The sequence below is a fragment of the Heterodontus francisci genome, chromosome 1, assembly GCF_036365525.1.
Source record: "Heterodontus francisci isolate sHetFra1 chromosome 1, sHetFra1.hap1, whole genome shotgun sequence".
Taxonomy (NCBI): Eukaryota; Metazoa; Chordata; class Chondrichthyes; order Heterodontiformes; family Heterodontidae; genus Heterodontus; species Heterodontus francisci.
In genome coordinates, this window is record NC_090371.1 from 82409200 (window position 1) to 82423974 (window position 14775).

Sequence of the window (14775 nt, forward strand, 5' to 3'; positions counted from 1 at the left end):
GATCATTATGCAGAAGGGTACTTGGTTATGTCCGTAAGTCCTGCTGACACTTTTAACTCACCTCTGCTTCTTTATTTGCACGAGAAAGCTCCACATAATGGGGCAGTCAAACCCAAATGAGAGCAGAGTTCCCAACTTCTGTGCCTTGAGTGATGTTGAAGGTCTTTGAATCATTGGGCACGAGAATATTAAGGAAAGAGCAAATGGGAAAGTCAACATCCTCTTCCCAGTGCAGAGTTACTACTTTCTTTTGTCAACTCCTCTTTCTCACTCTATTTACTCACTCACTTACTTCCATCAATGTATACTGTAATGCACAATACCATTTGAATCATTGTGCTGCAAGTCATATTTCAAGCAGCGTCATGATAACAGCATTGCAACCTACATTCCTCTTTCCTTTCTCTGGGCATGTCCCTAGAAGTTGTGCTCGTGGCAAGTGCCCAAATATGCCTAATACCTTTTTAAAAATTCTTTCATGGGATATGGGTGTCGCTGGGTAGGCCAGCATTTATTGCCCATCCCTAATTGCCCTTCATAAGGTGGAAAGCATCCCTTAGCCTCACAAGCACCAGATCAGATGTGTTCATCCTAAAGCAGTTAACTAGTAAGGTGGGTTGGGGTGGTGGTGCAAAAGTGGGGTCACTGGATGATGAACAGACTCAACTGTATAGAATTTGCTTTCCTGTCAGCTTGAAAATTGGAATATCTGTTTTATATGGGTGGGCTGAATGCCAGGAATACGCATGTACAAGTTTAATTCCATTTAAATAAAATTTTAATATTTTAATCAAGCTCTCGCTTACCATCAAGAACTTATTTGCCTCCTAGACTTGCTTTAATTGGAAGCATGTTTGTGTAAAATGGGTGGAGATCTGACATCAACAATAACTTGCATTTATATAGTGCCTATAACAATAAAACACCCTAACGCACTTCACAGGAGCAGAACAAGCAATATTTGATATAAGCCACATCAGGAAATGTTCAGACAAGTGACCATTAGCTTGGTCAAAGACATAGACTCTAAGGAGTGCTGTAAAGAGGGAGAGAGAGGAAAAGAGGTGGAGAGGCTCAGGGAGGGAATTCCATAGGCTAGGACCCAGGCACATGATAGTATGGCTGTCAATGGTGGAGCAATTCAAATTGGGAATTTGCTAGAGGGCAGGATTGGAGCAGCATAAAGATCTTGGATGGCTGTAGGACTGGAGGAGGTAACAGAGATAGGGAGCGGTGAAGCCATTGAGGGATTTGAAAGCATATGGCTGAATTTTGTGCCTATAATGGGGGTCCCGATGCCAGGGCAGAAAGCTGGGGGCAACCCCACCTCAGCCGTTCGGGGGATGCCCCACTGCATTTTTCAGCGCTCAGGCAATTCACTGCCGATAATTCAGTTGCAGCGCCGGCAGCTCTTCAGCCTCAGCAGTGCCACTGGGAGCGTAGCCACTGCTGGGACTGCAACAGACCCAGATCAGCAACAGTGGAAATGGTCCTGGAATGGAGGTAGGTTTGTGGGGCTTACTGGGGCCAGTCAGCCAAGCCCTGCAGTGATGGGGGTGCGGGGTGGGGGAGTCAGTCATGAGGGAAGGGGGTGGTCCTTCTGACGGAGCAGCCCTTGCCACCAGGATGCTCGATTAGGAGGGCCTGCCCCCGTGAGCCCAGAGGGAGGCTGCTGGAGGATCCCCCAGCTGCTGGTAAAATGCCAGCGGTGGTGGGAAGAGGCCCTTGTGGCCCTTAATTGGCCACTTAAGGGCCTCAATTAGGCAGGAAGGCCGCCCTCGACTTTCCCCGCCCCTGGTAAAATTCCCACGCATCAGGAAGGCATTGGGCACTCCACCCCCTGCCTTCCTTCACTATTTTATGCCCCCACCCGCCTCCCACCCCGTTGCCCCCCCCCCCCCCCCCGCCCACCACCAGCTCTCAACCTGTCTCTAGATGGCTGATAAAAGCCAGCCCATAAGATGGGAATTTTAAAATCAAGACTTTGCTGCACCAGGTGACATGAAAGTCAATGAGCACAGGGGTGAAGAGTGAATGGGGCTTTGTGTGAGTTATGATATGGGCAGCAGAGTTTTGGGTGAGTTCAATTTATGGAAGCCCAGCCAGAACAGCACTGCAATCGTATATCTGAGATAACAAAGAATGCACAACTGCTGCTTAGAGTTCTAACCCCTCCCATACCCCCAGTGGACGAAGCAATTGGAAAAATCAAGCTTATCATGTTTTACAACAAGGTGAACCTTAAAATTCAATGTAAATTTAACATTTGAAATGATTTGCTATTTATTTTTTACATTAGATATAATGTTTTCACATCAAATTGAGTATTACTGCAAATGGTGAAAAAGTACAAGTTTTTAAATGTATTAATTAATAGAAGTTGAGATGAACATTTTTTTATTGATTGAAAACATTGGCAGTAAAAGTATATATGTGAAAATTATTTTTTGCTGTCTGGGACCTAGTCTTCCTACTTTTATATGCTCTCAGTGTTTCAATACAGGACTGTATTTATACTGATTACATTGAACTACAATTTTAAGATTTTCTGTGTCTCGACATTTCTTCCTTACAAAAGGTTTTCTAAACAAATATTTTAAATGTAATGTTCTGTGTAGTTCCCTGGAAAGTTGAAACGATTCGAACTTCCTTCTGAAGCCAGAAAGCGAATCCTTCATCTGAATATTACCCATCTGGCTGATAGCACAATTGTTGAATAACAATGGCTTATACACCTGGGTTCTCGATCTCATTCTCCACAATCATAACTACTTGTTTTTCCACTAAAGCTAAAGCACAAAATGGAAAAAATCAAGTCCCTGGTGCTATCATAATTTCACTGATCAAATAACATGCCCTCTTCTTGACATCTTCTCATATCTTAGAAACTTTTCTGGTTCGGCTAAAAATCAATTTACCCTGAGGCCCTCGATCATGATTTTCAGCTGAATTCTTTACTCCCAACTATGGTAGCATGAGTCTGAGTAATCTATCTTAAGTATACTTGTGGGGCAGGTCCAAATTGGAGGTGGAAGAGATGCCGGTCACCACCATAACTGCTGTTATTTAAAGAAGAGGTTATCATACAGATATAACTTTATGAAAATAAAAGCAAAATACTGCAGATGCTGGAAATCTGAAATAAAAACTGAAAGTGCTGGAAATACTCAGCAGGTCAGGCAGCATCTGTGGAGAGAGAAACAGAGTTAATGTTTCAGGTCTGTGACCTTTCATCAGTTCTGATGAAGCTGGAAATACTCAGCGGGTCTGGCAGCATCTGTGGAGAGAGATGAAAGCTCACAGACCTGAAATGTTAACTCTGTTTCTCTCTCCACAGATGCTGCCAGACCTGCTGAGTATTTCCAGCACTTTCTGTTTTTATAACTTTCCTACCTTTCCCTTTTTTGTTCCTTTGAATTCCATTACTTTTTCCATCAGCTCTGTTGAGTTTAAGAATTAACTATATCCTTTTTCATTTAGAAGGAAAAGGTGCAAACTAGATCCAACAGAAAGCAAGTTCCAGAGTATTATTTCAGCATGGGAATAAGCTCCTCTGCAAAACCTTGGCATGTTCAGAAAAGATGTTGAAATGCGAGCATTTGCCTTATGTGGCTGCTGTGCCCCACCATCGTAGGTGCAGAGTTTTCCAAACATTGGAGTTGACAATACTGCAAAATTCCAATATTGATAGTCACTGATGGAGTCCATCTGACAGCTTTAGATTTATCAATCTATGGTGTGTTTTCAATGTCTGTGCACCTGGATCTTTTTATCCAGTTGCAGGAACCCTGTAGAGAAGCAGCCACACTGGCCATCTGCAAGTTATCTCAGGCCATGTCCTCTGGAGAACCTAGTTACAACTGATGGGTCTTTACACTAATTGGTAGCATATACACACACTCCCTTGCCTGTTCCTCATCTTTAACTGCCCTTTCACTGCTCTCAGAGAGGATTATGTATGGTTCATGTGTGTGAAGAAGGTGACACCTGCCTTATGAGAACATAAAGACAGACTGCAGCAAAAAGAGGCAAATAAAGATAATCAAGTCAGTGGGTCTACCACATCCAATCAAAGAACAAAGAACAAAGAACAAAAGAACAAAGAACAGTACAGCACAGGAACAGGCCACGTTAAGGATGACTGAGTGTGTAAACCTAAAACTGCAATAGTGTGAAAGGTCGATGTGCAAATTAATTGAGGAATTTTGGGAAAGAACCAGTGATGGACAAGCAGGGACAGATCTGGAAGCTCAATGACTTTCAGAATGGTCATGGGTTTAATGCTATCTCAGAATTGAATGATACTGAGTCAATTAAGAATGCCGAGGATAATGACAGTGAGGAGAGGCACATCAGAAGATGACATCATTCGTTGAATGATGTTGCCACTGTCTTCAATACTAGTACTTCCCCAGTTAACACCCTTGATTTTGACACTTCAGAAAGCTCAGTGGGGATGGTGAGAAAACACTTCAGGGATCTTTTGAATGAAAGTAATACTTTGTAACAGGAAGAGTGGCAGGATAGCCAAGTCATGACCATATACCTGCAGGATGTGGTTAAGCATCTCGAATCCCATGCTGGAACCATTAATCAAATTTAAAAAGAAAACCGTCATGCCTCTGACATAATGATGTCCTTAAAGCAGAATATAGGGAGCTAGGAACTAAGTTGAAAAGTAGGACCTCAAAGGTAGTGATCTCAGGATTACAACTAGTGCCACATGAACAAAGAACAAAGAACAGTACAGCACAGGAACAGGCCATTCGACCCTCCAAGCCTGCGCCGATCATGATGCCTGCCTAAACTAACACCTTCTGCACTTCCGGGGCCCATAACCCTCTATTCCCTTCCTATTCATATATTTGTCAAGATGTCTCTTAAAGGTCGCTATCGTATCTGCTTCCACCACCTCCCCTGGCAGCAAGTTCCAGGCACTCACCACCCTCTGTGTAAAAAACTTGCCTCGCACATCCCCTCTAAACTTTGCCCCTCACACCTTAAACCTATGTCCCCAAGTAACTGACTCTTCCACCCTGGGAAAAAGCTTCTGACTATCCACTCTGTCCATGCCACTCATAACTTTGTAAACCTCTATCATGTCGCGTTTCCACATCCGTCGTTCCAGTGAAAACAATCTGAGTTTTTCCAACCTCTCCTCATAGCTAATGCCCTCCAGACCAGGCAACATCCTGGTAAACCTCCTCTGTACCCTCTCCAAAGCCTCCACGTCCTTCTGGTAGCGTGGCGACCAGAATTGCACGCAATATTCTAAGTGTGGCCTAACTAAGGTTCTGTACAGCTGCAGCATGACTTGCCAATTTTTATACTCTATGCCCCGACTGATGAAGGCAAGCATGCCGTATGCCTTCTTGACTACCTTATCCACCTGCGTTGCCACTTTCAGTGACCTGTGGACCTGTACGCCCAGATCTCTCTGCCTGTCAATACTCCAAAGGGTTCTGCATTTACTGTATACCTCCCACCTGCATTAGACCTTCCAAAATGCATTACCTCACATTTGTCCGGATTAAACTCCATCTGCCATTTCTCCGCCCAAGTCTCCAACCGATCGATATCCTGCTGTATCCTCTGACAATCCTCATCATTATCCGCAACTCCACCAACCTTTGTGTCGTCCGCAAACTTACTAATCAGACCAGCTACATTTTCCTCCAAATCATTTATATATACTACAAATAGCAAAGGTCCCAGCACTGATCCCTGCGGAACACCACTAGTCACATCCCTCCATTCAGAAAAACACCCATCCACTGTTACCCTCTGTCTTCTGTGACTGAGCCAGTTCTGTACCCATCTTGCCAGCTCACCTCTGATCCCGTGTGACTTCACCTTTTGCACCAGTCTGCCATGCGGGACCTTGTCAAAGGCTTTACTAAAGTCCATATAGACAACATCCACCGCCCTTCCCTCATCAATCATCTTCGTCACTTCCTCAAAAAACTCAAGCAAATTAGTAAGACACGACCTCCCCTTCACAAAACCATGCTGTCTCTTACTAATAAGTTTGTTTGTTTCCAAATGGGAGTAAATCCTGTCCCGAAGAATCCTCTCTAATAGTTTCCCTACCACTGACGTAAGGCTCACCGGCCTATAATTTCCTGGATTATCCTCACCACCCTTCTTAAACAAAGGAACAACATTGGATATTCTCCAGTCCTCTGGGACCTCACCTGTAGCCAATGAGGATACAAAGATTTGGGATTTTCCTTAATCCTGTTTGCCAATGACTTTACATGACCCCTTTTAGCCCTGTTAACTCCTTGCTTAAGTTCCTTCCTACTGTCTTTATATTCCTCAAGTGCTTCATCTGTTCCTAGCCTTCCAGCCCTTACAAATGCTTCCTTTTTCTTTTTGACCCGGCTCACAATATCCCGTGTTATCCAAGCTTCCCGAAACTTGCCAAACTTGTCTTTCTTCCTCACAGGAACATGCTGGTCCTGGATTCTAATCAACTGACGTTTGAAAGATTCCCACATGTCAGATGTTGATTTACCCTCAAACAGCCGCCCCCAATCTAAATTCTTCAGTTCCTGCCTAATATTGTTATAATTAGCCTTCCCCCAATTAGCACCTTCACCCGAGGACTACTCTTATCCTTATCCACAAGTACCTTAAAACTTATGGAATTATGGTCACTGCTCCCGAAATGATCCCCCACTGAAGCTTCGACCACCTGGCCGGGCTCATTCCCCAATCCCCAAAAGGTGCAATCTCACATTCTATTTGCCCCTTAGCAATGCTATCTCCTCAGTACCTTGCTCTATGGCAGCGAGGCCTGGACAACGTATGTCAGCCAAGATCGACGTCTCAATTCATTCCATCTTCGCTGCCTCCGGAGAATACTTAGCAACAGGTGGCAGGACCGTATCTCCAGCGCAGAAGTCCTCGAGGCGGCCAACATCCCCAGCTTATACACACTACTGAGTTAGCGGCGCTTGAGATGGCTTGGCCATGTGAGCCGCATGGAAGATGGCAGGATCCCCAAAGACACATTGTACAGCGAGCTCGCCACTGGTATCAGACCCACCGGCCGTCCATGTATCCGCTTTAAAGACGTCTGCAAACGCGACATGAAATCCAGTGACATTGATCACAAGTCGTGGAAGTCAGTTGCCAGCGTTCGCCAGAGCTGGCGGGCAGCCACAAAGACGGGGTTAAAGTGTGGCGAGTCGAAGAGACTTAGTAGTTGGCCGGAAAAAAGACAGAGGCGCAAGGGGAGAGCCCTAAGAAAGCCTGTTTGTGCTGGTTTCTTTGCCTTATAATTGGAAAGCGGTGAACAAGGATTCACCAAGGGGGAGTTAAAAACAATATGTTTAAAAATAAAATCCTGTTACAGTAAGACCAGGTGAAGGCTGAAAGGGAACCTGGACCTCTTTCTCACCTGGTCATAACACCAATGACCAGAAACTGAACTGGATCAGCCATATAAATACTGTGGCTACAAGAGCAGGTCAGAAGCTGGGAATTCTGCAGTAACTCACCTCCGGACTCCCCAAAGTCTGTTCACCATCTACAAGGCACAAGTCAGGAGTGTTATGGAATACTCTCCACCTGCCTGAATGAGCACAGCTCCAGAAACACTCAAGAGGCTCGACACCATCCAGGACAAAGCAGCCTGCTTTATTGGCATCCCAACTACTACCTTCAACATTCACTTCCTCCACCACCGATGCATAGTGGCAGCAGTGTGTACCATCTATAAGATGAACTGCAGCAACTCACCAAGACTCCTCTTCCAAACCCATGAGCTCTGCCACCTAGAAGCACAAGGTCAGCAGATGCATGGGAACACCATCATCTGCATGTTCCCCTCCAAGCCACACACCATCCTGACTTGGAACTATATCGTCGTTCCTTCACTGTTGCTGGGTCAAAATCCTGGAACCGCCTTCCTAACAGCACTGCGAATGCACCCACACCACATGGACTGCAGCGGTTCAGGAAGGCAATTCCACACCACCTTCTCAAGGACAATTAGGGATGGCAATAAATTTTGGCCTAGCCAGCGACGGCCTTATCCCGTGATAGAATAATAAACAATGGGAAGCCTGCAGTTGAGAGTAGGTAGACATCTGCCATTGCAGCAGTCTCTCTTGGAGCCTGTTGTCACTGAGAGTGCTGGAGATTAAGAAAACCATTCTGGCCCCTTTCTCCTTACCTCCCTCTCTTTGTGCTGCTCGCAGTTGTGCCCCAGTCACTGTAGCTTCACTCCTACTGCAGCCACAGTGCAGACTGCCAGCCTCCTTCACATGCTGGCTCCTGATTGGCCCTTTCACCTCCGCAGCCCGCCTGTCCCTAATTGGACGGTGAACGCAGAGGCGGACTACTATCTGGCCACCTACTGTAAACTTAAGCTGGCGGGCACACTGTTGAAACGCACAGGCTTGGGACCCAGAAATGGTCCCAACATCGGATTCCTGACACGCACGGCAAAATTCAGCCCTGAATGTGGAATCTTACGGAGACAGAAGATGATCCAGTCCCTCAAATTCACTACCAAGCACTTATGTAGATCTCAAGGCAGATAACACCCTTAATATTTTGGAGAATTGGGACTCAATCATGAGGAAATTTAAGAAACGAGGAACAAAATAATCCAGGGTTAGAGATTAGAAAAGACCCAAAAAACATAAAATGGAGAGATACTATTACCTAAGGTCAAATCCATTTGAATCAATTCTGCTCCAACTTCATTAAATTAGTCTATGCATCCAGGAATGTTTATATGGTGCTACCTAATCCTGTTATTTAATTTTAGCACCTTGTTTTACATGCAGTTGCTTAGCACGGCTCAATTTTCAGAGCCTGTCTTCAATATTGCATCGTAAATTTTTTTGATTTAGCCACCGTACCAGGAAATCTAAACATCAGACTAGTCATTGGCAAATTAATCACTCTTTGATGCTTTCACTTAAATAGCCCATTGTCTTTTGTTCTGAAAAATTGTCTGTACTTGTTTTATATAAACCTGCCAAGTTTTATACCGTATGCTTGAAGCGCTTAATCCATGTTAAGATAATGATTTATCTTGGCAGAGATTAGTAGTAATGAACAGAGATAATCAATGATTGATATTCATTGTTTGCAATGGAAAAGTCTCCACATCTGTGCATGTGTAAACCAGGCCGATCTACTCTATATACTGTATTAGAAAAAACTAATACATTTCCATATAATTACAAACAACAGACACCAAAGTTTTTTTTAAAAATGTTGTTCTCCAAATATAAGGAATGATTATTACCAGACCAAACTCAGCTTGCTGCTGTTCATCTGTTCATATGCTGACTTCACTTATTTATATAATATGAATGAAGTTTTCTTTCTAAGAATATATAACTCATGGTAGCTAAGACAAGAATGGCCTCCAAATTCTATGCCTTTTCCAGCATTTCTGGGGTCTAAAATCAATGTGCCTTTGCCTCCTGGTCACAAGCTGGGGCAGAAGCTGTTAATGCAGGATTTCCATCCGAAAAATAATGCACTCAAATTCACGATCAGGATTTGGGCCTACTGACAATCTGCCCACTGAGTCACCATGCACCTAATTTATGTATCAAAGTGAGGGGCAGTGGTGCTGGAGCCCTGGATTTCTGAAAGTTATGCACAAAATGTATTAGTGCTGGAAGCCTACAGCACAGCTGTTATCATGATCACCTGAGGTTGGCTGAAGTGAGAAGGTTTTGAGTATGAAGACTGCTGAAAGTTTGAGTACTGATTATAAGCTTTCTGAACAATTCTTTTGCTTTGAGTATAGATGGCATTGGGTTTTTCTTTGATGCCCTGTGTGACTCTAAAACTATGGGGATATTTGGGTTCTGCCAGGGCCACTTAGCTTCTGACCTCATTACAGCCTTGCTCCAAACATGGACAGAAAAGCTAAACTCTAGAAGTGAGGTGAGAGTGACTGCCCTTGACATCAAGGCAGCATTTGACTGAGTATGGCATCAAGAAACCCTAGCAAAACTGGAGTCACTGGGAATCGGGGGGAAAACTCTCTGCTGGTTGGAGTCGTACCTAGCAAAAAAGAAGATGGCTGTGGTTGCTGGAGGTTAATCATCTCAATCCCAAGACATCACTGCAGGAGTTCCTCAGGGTTGTGTAATAGGCCTAAACATCTTCAGCTGCTTCATCAATGACCTTCCCTCCATCATAAGGACAGAAGTGGGGACATTCGCTGATGATTGCACAATGTTCAGCGCCATTGGTGGTGACTCCTCAGATAGTGAAGCAGCCCATGCCCATATGCAGCAAGACCTGGAAAACAACAAGGCTTGAACTGATAAGTGGCAAGTAACATTCGCACCACACAAGTGCTAGGCAATGACCATCTCCAACATGAGAGAATCTAACCATCTCCCCTTGACATTCAATGGCATTACCTTAACTGAATCACCCACTATCAACATCCTGGGGGTCATCATTGACCAGAAACTGAACTGGACCAGCCACATAAATGCTGTGGCTACAAGAGCAGGTCAGAGGCTGGGAATTCTGCTGCAAGTAACTCACCTCCTGTCTCCCCAATGCATGTCTGCCATCTACAAGGCACAAGTCAGGAGTGTAATAGAATACTCTCCACTTGCCCGGATGGGTGCAGATCAAACAACACTCAAGAAGCTCGACACCATCCAAGACAAAGCAGCCTGCTTGATTGGCACCCCATCTACCACCTTCACCATTCACCCCCTTCACCACCGACGCACAGTGTGTACAATCTACAAGATGCACTGCAGCAACTCACCAAGGCTCCTTCGACAGCACCTTCCAAACCCGTGACCTAGAAGGACAAGGGCAGCAGACGCATGGGAACATCACCACCTGCAAGTTCCCCTCCAAGCCACACACCATCCTGACTTGGAACTATATCACCATTTCTTTACTGTCACTGGGTCAAAATCCTGGAACTCCCTTCCTAATATCACTATAGGTGTACCTACCCCACATAGATTTCAGCTGTTCAAGAAGGCAGCTCACCACCACCTTCTCCAGGGCAATTAGGGATGGGCAATAAATGTCGGCCTAGCCAGCGACGTCCATATCCCGCGAACAAATAAAATAAAATAAAATTTCACCCTACCTACTCTCCATTGCACTGTGAGAGCTTTTCAGGAGTAGGTATGGGATTCCCAATGGCCATATCTTGTCTTGTCAACATATTATCCCCCACTACAAACAATGCAAAAACAGCACAGGTACTGAGTATATTCAAAGCGTGCACGTCACCTAATTACAATAGTTGAGCTGTACTAGCTACTATTGTGCCTATGACCATCTGTTCAGACAGCTCTATTTGTACCCATGGGGAATCTATGTAATGTTACTCAGGATGCCGTCTGGGCATGTACTCACCAGGTGATTGGCATAGTTTACAGGAGAGTAGAGAATTCATCAGCTTTTGCATCGCAGGCAGATAGCAATAGAACAGAGTCATTCAGTTTTATGGTATTTCTAGCTTCCCAAGGTGGCGCCAGAAATAGGTCAAACCCGACTCTCTTTCCAAGCTGCTACAGTCAACTCTCTTAACTTCCTCAACAGAATGGACTACCATTCACTCAATGTGACAACAGACAATGAATTTTACAGTTCAACGTGAGATTTACTGGAAGTTGCCACGATGCAGTTAGCCTTCAAAATGTGGCCTTCTCTGAGCTCTTCAAGGAAGAAAATAAATGAGTGGACAGTAGTGGGTGAGTGGTATATTTCTTTATCAATGGCAGTTCTCCTCACCATACCTTTCACATAGCCATCACCCGTGCCACGCCCAGACTGTGTTCCTTCAAAATTGCTGTCATTGAAATCACAGCGCCCATAACCCAACGTCATAATTGCATCATAGGGAAACGCATGACATTTATGAGGTTGACAACAAATGATCCTTCATTCAGTTGGAACATATAATATTTACACATCAGTACATGATGCCACAGAAGTGAGACCCAGAGTGATTCTAAAATAATATATGAGATCTTTTCTGAGCTTCTATGTGGTGTTCCCCCTGCGGATAAGGCAGATGTGGAGCCAATTTGCTCTGCACCCTGCTCTGGTATAGGAGATGCCTGTGGCTGCCGTCCTTTGGATCACAGCACCCATGAGGGCCCACTACAGACTGCTCCACCTGCATCTGTGCAGAGGCAACCTCAGTCATGGGGGCAGGAGGCACCATATGTGTCTCTGTCAGAGAGGCCAGGGGGCCCACCAATGACTTCAGGGTGCTCTGAGGATGTGCCCCATTGCCTGCAGGCCTACCTGCCTCAGTCCTTTGGCTGCTATCCAGGAGCAGGAGAGAACCTGGCTCTTCTTCCATGCCTCTGTGTGCCATAACTTTAATGGTACTATCAATGCTTGTGAGTATTGCAGCCACATCATTAGGGCCACCTCACTGCTCCCGTATCCAATCATTGGCCTGGCATATATGAGTCTCCTGAGGATGGCCACCCTTTCAATCGAAGTACTCATGTGCTCTATCAACTGAAAGATGGCGTCACTCATGGCATGAATGAACTCTGCAATCTTCTGCTCACATATGTGCAGTGTCTCAGGGAACTCTCCCCAATGAATGTACATCTCCTGTGGCTGCTCTACTAGAGCCCGCTTTGTGCATGATCTCCGAGTTTTAGCATCCTCGCGAGCTGATCATTGTTGCTGCAGTCCTCTATCCTCCAAGGGCGACTGTCCACAGTTTCCATTGCCTCCTTCACCTGCTCACATGTGACATGCTCCTCACCCTGTGCCAAAGCATCTAATCACAATTTTGGACCCACCGAGGTGTCAGTATCTGTGCTGGTGGAGGGTGGGCTAGAATCTGATGACAGTGCATCCTCGGAGTGGCGTTTGACCTCTGAGGCATCCACTGCCTTGTCCAGTGCCTCCTGGTCTTCCTCCAGCATTGTGTAGAGAGAACATAAGTTCATGAAGATCCCATCTCTCCGTGGCTCCTTCTCACCATTTGTAACACCTTTACAAAAATAGACATATGCATGAATCAATATAGATGTGATATTTGCTGTGCCACAGTCAAATGATTCAAGCATTATGCAATCACCCATCTGCATCATTGCATCATTTAACACTTCTCAGACTATTTATGCCATGCTGCAATTCCCATTTCTTCCATGAGTGGCAATAATATTTACACATCCTTTGGTCATGCAGTGTACCAAGGTCAAAGTATTGGTGGGACTTGCTATCAATGCAACTTTGCAGTGCAGAGGCAAGCTGAACTCACCACTCCTTCATCCATGCCATGTGTGGAGTTAATGTCACTTGCCTTCTCAGACCTTTGGAGGTCGTTGAAGCACTTCTGGCACTGAATCCAGGTCCTTGCTATAACACTGTGGGCCACCTCCAGTCATGCCTACTTTGTCTGGGCTGCTGGCCTTCTCCTCCAGCTGTCAGGAAACAACATATGCCTGCAGTCCCTCAGCGCTTCTAGAGAGGAGTCACTGAATCCTGGGGATGACCTTCTGTGCTGTACCTCCATTCTGATCCTCCCTTTTCTTTCAGCACACTCAGCATATCACTCTTCATGCAGCCAAAGTCATGAACGATGGGTGCCTTTAAATCAGCTATTCAACTTCCAGCTCCTGCCTCCTGATCCTGCCTGCTGTCCCTAATTGGACAGCGAATGCGGAGGCGGTCTGTTAATTGCCGCCTCCTGAAAGATCCAGCCCACTGGTGCACATCACACACACACAGTCGGAGTCGGGACTCAGAAATGGTCCCAATCCTTAATTTAAAACCTAAGGTGGTAAGATTCCACCCAATGGGTGAGTGGAGGCTCACCACTCCAAAGTTACACCACAAAAGAAAGAATGAACATGGTATCACTACCAGCATTTTATATCGTAGAGTGACACATTTCAGATGTCACACTTTTAGTCTTATACTCCAGTGATGGCGTTGCACTTTGTTGATTGCTTAAAAGTAAAACAGTAACAAATCAGAGCTAAGAAGGTAAATGGAGATTTCTATTTCTTTACATTGGTAGTTCATATGTGCACCAAGTCTGGGAAGGGCAGAAAATTTGGCACTGAGCCCAAGTGCCAAAATTGCATCACTATTTGTTGTGTATTTTCTGACCATTCAGCACGGGAGCAGTGGAGCACTCACACTCCTAGAATGCATAAGCCCTATTAAAGCTTCAATAATTCTGCTAAATAAAGAGCTTTGCTCCCTTCTATCTTGCGCTGGTTCTCTATTAATGCAATGTCATTGTTATGCACGCCCTGAGAAATGTTCTTCCTAGTTTGCAGTCCAAAAGTTACCAATTGCTAATATTATTTGCTATTGTAAATAACTGAAAGTATTTTCTATTTGGGTTCAGTTACATTTTGGTGGATTTCACTGGCTTTTTTTTGTATCTGCATCTACCATTCTGCTAGAAGCAGTCACTGCAAGATAAGACAGACATTCTTTTGAGAATGGGGAAAATCAAAACTTTGGCCTTGGGAGATAAGGGATGAGGAAGGGTTCTACAAGTTTGAGGAGAAAAAAGTGCATCTGCATCAGAGGAGCATTCAGTATATCCCTGCCTACCCAAGGAGGCAGATGTACAGACAATGGCTCTGCCATTTACTTTACTAGTGGAAGGTAGCTGTGTAACCTCTCTATTTCCTAGAGTCAGACCTCCAAATTATGTCCCTGACTGGGGTGGCTTTGCCCATGCAGGTGAAAGTCACCTCTGTCAGTCTGTAGTGCACTGCTACATTTAGCAAGTTACTGATGCATTGCTTGCCAGGGTGAAGGACT